The sequence below is a fragment of the Melanostigma gelatinosum genome, assembly GCF_949748355.1.
Source record: "Melanostigma gelatinosum genome assembly, chromosome: 16".
Classification (NCBI taxonomy): Eukaryota; Metazoa; Chordata; class Actinopteri; order Perciformes; family Zoarcidae; genus Melanostigma; species Melanostigma gelatinosum.
The window spans coordinates 2,809,664-2,815,663 of NC_136649.1; the positions used below are offsets into that span (position 1 = coordinate 2,809,664).

Here is a 6,000-nt window from a genome sequence, read left to right on the forward strand (position 1 = left end):
CAGCACAACTTTCACTCCATTTATTCAGCCTGTGTTTGTCTTTTGTTGTTATATTCATATCGTTCCATTAATGTAACTATGTAGCAAGCTAGATATGTGGCAAGATTTGGTCCACTTTTGTAATCCTGCCTACCACACTGCCAAGGTGCCTTTAAGTAAGGCACCGACACCCCTAACTGCTTGTTCACGACCTGTGCTAAAATCCTACACAGTCCCACCCCTAGTCCTGTGTGTGCATGCGTGTGAGTGTTTTTAACAGCAGAGTGTATAAAGTGAATGAGGGATTAATAAAGCACTCCTTGAGCGATGCGGAGGACTTTTCAGAGATCCACCTCGGATCATGAGTCGTAATGATTATGATGATGCCTTGACGTTTCCTGGAGCAATCAAACAAAACTACTTTTCCCGTAGAGCTAACCATCAGGTCAAAAGTGCTCCTTGATAGAGACTCCTCCATGACAAGATATTAGGGCTGTCCACGACCAATGAAATTCTCAGTCGCCAAACACTGATAAAATATTTTGTAGAGTAAGCGGTTTGTTGATTTAATCCAAAGATCTGAGTTTCTCAACAAGAAACAAAACAGAAGCACCACTGTTAATCTTGCAATTACCGGAGATATGATCAAAAGTTCCTTAAGAATAAGTAATCCAGCAAACTGATCTTTTCCACGAGAGGCACCATCCAGACAAACGTTTCACCTATGTGCGGCAAATATCAAAATCTTTCGGGGCAGACAACTGCGGAATTTACAGAAAAACCCAATGCTCTATAGACGTTATTATCATTTCAGAAACTTTGGAACATTTCTACTCATGTTCTTGACAAAAGAACAAAGCAGAGGAGCTTGTAGGGCTTTGACTGTTGGACTTGTTTCTACATCACACTCACTCCTCTAGTTTCATCTTTCCACTTTCTACCTTAGCTGCACACTTCAGCATCCACATGAGGACTAAATGGATCAGGCAGTCCAGTCCTCAATAACTGGGTCACAACATCTCGGAGTATTCACTTGTCTTAGCTTTTACTACATGGAGCAAGAAAAAGAGAGAGCGAGAGAGAAAGAAGAATTGCCTTGAGGAACAAAGTGCAGTCCACGATAGTTTTCAAATAGCTCTGTCTGAGATCAATTTGTCCTGCCCCATGAGCAAACCCACGGCACGGGGGAATAAAGAGACCATGTTCCTTGCTCACATCTGGTCTTGTTTAGCCCGGGGTTAGAGCTCTGGTGCGGCATGGTTGTTGTTTTTGTTAGTATGCACATCAGATAGTGTTGGAAAGTGACAGGATGCCCCATTCACAAAAAAATTGCATAATTTTGTAAGATAAGAGAAGAATTATTCGTCACATTTAAATCCAAACATATGTCAACAATTTGGCTTGATCCAAAAATGAAGAGGAACTTTAAAAAAAAGTATTTTTCTAAAATGTGGTCTGAAGGCAGGGCCATGACCATAGACTGTATAAACGAAGTGGACGTAGTCACTGCGACGTCCCCCAATGGCCTGTGGACTTTGGTTCTGAAGCCTTGAGTCTGAACATTTTGGCCGTCGCCATCTTGTTTTTTTGCAACCAGAAATGACACGAGAGGGTGAAGCTAAGTACAACAGAACGCTGAATAATACATATTTTAGTCTCCCAAAAAGTTACAATAAACTCGGTAGCTCCAAATATTTGACTGATACTGCCATATCACAGACACACACTGACATTAGAGAGGTTCAGATCCCCTTCCTCCATGAAGCTAATAACACCTGCTGCATCAAGCTGTAGGGGAGGATAGGTAGCTGGATCTATCAACTCAACATACCCTCACTCTCCTCCACCTTGGCTGCCACTGTCTCTGCCTCTGCCCCTATTTCGACTGCCTCCCCCACTGCCCTGGTCAAGTACTATAATGATGCACTCTCCTCCTGTCTTGACGTCATCACCCCCAAAAAATCCAAACTCATCTCCTTCACCCACTCCGGCCCCTGGTACACTGACCGACTTCGCCTCCTCAAAGTGCAGGGCCGTCAACTGGAATGTCTTGCCATCAAAACTGCACTTAATGTTCACCTTGATGCCTTCAAACTTCACCAACAACAATACAAAGATGCCCTGAACACAGCTCGCTCCTCTCACTACTCCTCCATCATCCAATCTGGCTCCAACAACCCCAAAACGCTTTTCTCCACCATCAACAAACTCCTCTAGCCCATGAACACCATCTCCACCTCCTTCACCGCCAGCCAATGCAACTCATTTCTATCCTTCTTCAACGACAAAATCATTGCAATACACAACCAGCTGCCAGCCCCCTCCCCCCTCTACCACCCCCCAAGCCCTCAACATGACTCTCCCCTACTTCCAAGCCACTCACTCTCATCCTTCAGTTCAATCACTGAAATGGATCTCTCCTCCATACTCTCCAGCATGAAGACCTCCACCTGTGCCCTTGACCCCCTCCCCTCTTCCTTAGTCAAGGCCTGCCTCCCCTCACTCTCCCCTCTCATCACCAACATCATCAACTACTCACTGTCTTCTGGTCTCATACCCCCCACACTCAAGATCGCTGCTGTCACCCCCGTGCTGAAAAAACCTGGTCTTGACCCCGACATCCCCAACAACTACCGGCCCATCTCCAACCTCCCCAAAGTCCTTGAGAGAGCTGTTGCATCACAACTCAAGTCCCACCTCATTCTCCATAATCTCTACGAACCCTTCCAATCCGGCTTCCGTTCAAAACACAGCACAGAAACCGCCCTGCTGAAAATCACAAATGACATCCTTCTCTCTGCTGACTCTGGCTTCCTCACCATCCTCATCCTCCTTGACCTCAGTGCCGCCTTCGACACTATCAACCACTCCATCCTCCTCTCACGTCTCCAGTACTCCCTTGGCCTAACTGGCACTGCCCTCTCCTGGTTCACCTCATATCTCTCAGACCGACATCAATTCATTGCAATAAACAACTGTAAATCCTCTACCTCCCCAGTCACCCATGGTGTCCCCCAAGGTTCCGTGCTTGGTCACCCATGGTCTCCCTCCTCTTCATCATTTACATCCTTCCCCTTGGACAAATCATCCATCGTCATGGTCTCAACTTCCACTGCTATGCTGATGACACCCAACTCTACTTCTCCTCCAAGACCATCACCTCCATCACCCACTCCACTCTCACCACCTGTCTCACTGATATAAAATCATGGATGCAACAGAACTTTCTCAAACTCAACTGCAACAAATCTGAAATACTCATCATCGGCCCTAACTCCCTCACCCGCTCAGCCCAGTCCTTCTCCCTCAACATTGATGTCTCCATCGTCACCCCCTCCACCCAGGTCCGCAACCTCGGTATCATCCTCGACCCCACCCTCTCTTTCCTACCCCACGCCAACCACATCACCAAAACTGCCTTCTTTCACCTCAGGAACATTGCACCCCTCCGACCCTCCCTGTCCTCTGCCACCACCGAAATTCTCATCCATGCCCTCATAACCTCCAGACTCGACTACTGCAACAGCATCCTCTACGGTTCTCCCAACAAAATCCTCAATGAACTCCAATATGTTCAGAACTCTGCCGCTCGACTGCTCACTTCCACCCGCCGCCATGAAGACATCACCCCGGTCCTTCGCAACCTCCACTGGCTCCCGGTCAAATACAGAATAGACTTCAAAATATTACTCACCACCTACAAAGCCCTAAACAACCTGGCCCCTCCCTACCTTTCAGACCTCCTCCCCAGTGGCGGCTGGTGGAAAATGTTATAGGTAGGGCCATCTTATGAATTTCAGCAAACATCCCAGTATGATTTAATGCAAAAAAAAATGTAAGTATCAAACACGCATTATTACTTGGCAGTTAAATATTTAACATGTATTCCAACACGAAAACAATCAGTAAATAACACTTATATAATATAATATAACATGTTCATTTATTGAGATGCCCCTATGGACCTTGTTATAGGAGGTAAAGATCAGGAGAAGTAAACATGAAGTGTAATTATGAATACTGATGTTAAATTAAGCTATGAGTTTTCACTGTTAATTTAACATCTCTATTACATGTTGATGCCTCCATGACCAAGTTAAGCAGATGAGACTGAGGACAACTATGTAGAATAAAAGTTGTTCACTTTGTCTAATATGTAGCTTGACAGAGTTCTCCATATGTGTCCTGGTATTCTCATGTTTCCTTACCTCCTCATCCCTCACTCCCTACCCTGGTGTTCTCATGTTTCCTTACCTCCTCATCCCTCACTCCCGTAACTGTCCGTGCTGGATCCGTCCCCGTTGTTTTAAAAAGCTAAATAAATGATTAGCATGGCGTCATCCAGCTAGCCAAACCTGTCTGGTGTACAGCTAGTAGTGAAGCTCCGCATGTACTGCTTCCCTTTCCAGAGTCTGCTGTCTGATTGTGAGGTCAGGCTGATCTGATATCAGCTCTTTGGCTGCAGAATCTCCTCAAAGTTCTCCTCTCAAACGGGTCTTGGAGGAGGAGTGCTCGCGCTTGCGCGCTCGCCTGTAGAGACTTCTCCTGACGAGAACGCGCAGCGAGGGGGGCCAAATCGTTCTGGCCCCACACTGAATCTATTTGAGGGCGCTGATTGGCTAAATTGTATGTCACTCATTTATATCTTGAATCAGCAATTGGCTAAACTGCCTCATAGACCCACCTCTTTTGGGCCAAAACTATTAGGCCCCCAAGCTGCACGTTCTCAGAGTGTCGTGCACACAGACAAGAGCACACAGGCGGAGAGGACGAGCAGGAAAAGCATATATTTTGCGCAGATATCATATTTTACACGCATTACTGGGTACATTCCATAGTTCAAAAACACAAATATTGACAATTTGTAGAATTTATGATTATTATAATTTTTTTTTTCTTTTTGTGTGGCTGATGATGGGGCCATGCCCCATGGCCCTCTATTGACCAGCCGCCACTGCTCCTCACCCTCCACGCCCCAACCCGTTGCCTCAAGTCCGCCGGTGCAAACACTCTGAAGACCATCAGGACCAAGCACCGGACCTGGGGTGACAGGGCCTTCTCAGCTGCTGCACCACCCCTCTGGAACGCCCTCCCCATCCACATCCGTGAGGCTCCCTCCCTATCATCATTCAAACAAGCCCTTAAAACCCACCTCTTCAAACTCACCTTCACCTGCTAACCTATGCACCCTACCCTCCACTACATGACCCATTCCGCACAGCTTCTCCAGTTGTTATTATTTTTTACCAAAATGTTCTGTTTGTTTTGTTTGCTCCTCTCTTTCTTTTTTTTGTTTTTTTTGTTTGTTTGTTCTGTTTGTCTCTGCCCTGTAAAGCGTCTTTGGGTATTTTGAAAAGCACTATATAAAATTGATGTGTTATTATTATTACTATTACTCTATGTCAGACCATGATATGAGAAATCCCATGGCAGAATATCTGCTTAGAATGATAAACACATTATAAATGTTGCTAGAACAACTGATTATTTCTGTGAGTCGATTAGACTACGTCGCAGCTATCAGGGGCAAAGTAAGCTCTCTGACTGCTTACATAACATGTGCAACCACTTCATTCACTACAACGTGCTGCAGCAAGAGTTCATCAATCTTCTCTGTGTTCCATCTTGATATAGAAACTCAAAAATCTATGCCACCCAAATCCCTTAATTTCTAATATGTTGCTTCAATACTTGTATGGTGGTTCAACACAGCTGAAAGCAAATGGCATGTAGTGTTGAGTAAGTCAGACAAACTCCATTGATTGTCCTTGGACATAAAACCCTCTTATCATGACTTAAACTTCTGGACATACAAAATGAGCTGCAGAAACAGCAGATCCACTGATTTGTGAATCGTATGCACTCAAGCAGCTCCACCACACACAGCTTGTTCTGGGTTGGAGTATGAAGCTGTGGCCCTTGCCAGCATTTAAGCTCAAGCTAAAGAGCTAAAACAACCAGAGAAAACAAAAACAATAGAACTCACTTGTCAGAAGTCAGCTTGTGTTTTTAAGCCTGCCA

The 6,000-nt window shown here is 45.4% G+C and overlaps 1 protein-coding gene across 2 annotated transcripts in view; it reads right to left on the reverse strand.

The window, feature by feature from the left end:
• daam2 (dishevelled associated activator of morphogenesis 2) overlaps positions 1 to 6,000 on the reverse strand; it is a 120,021-nt gene that overhangs the window by 52,899 nt on the left and 61,122 nt on the right. The window lies entirely within an intron of this gene.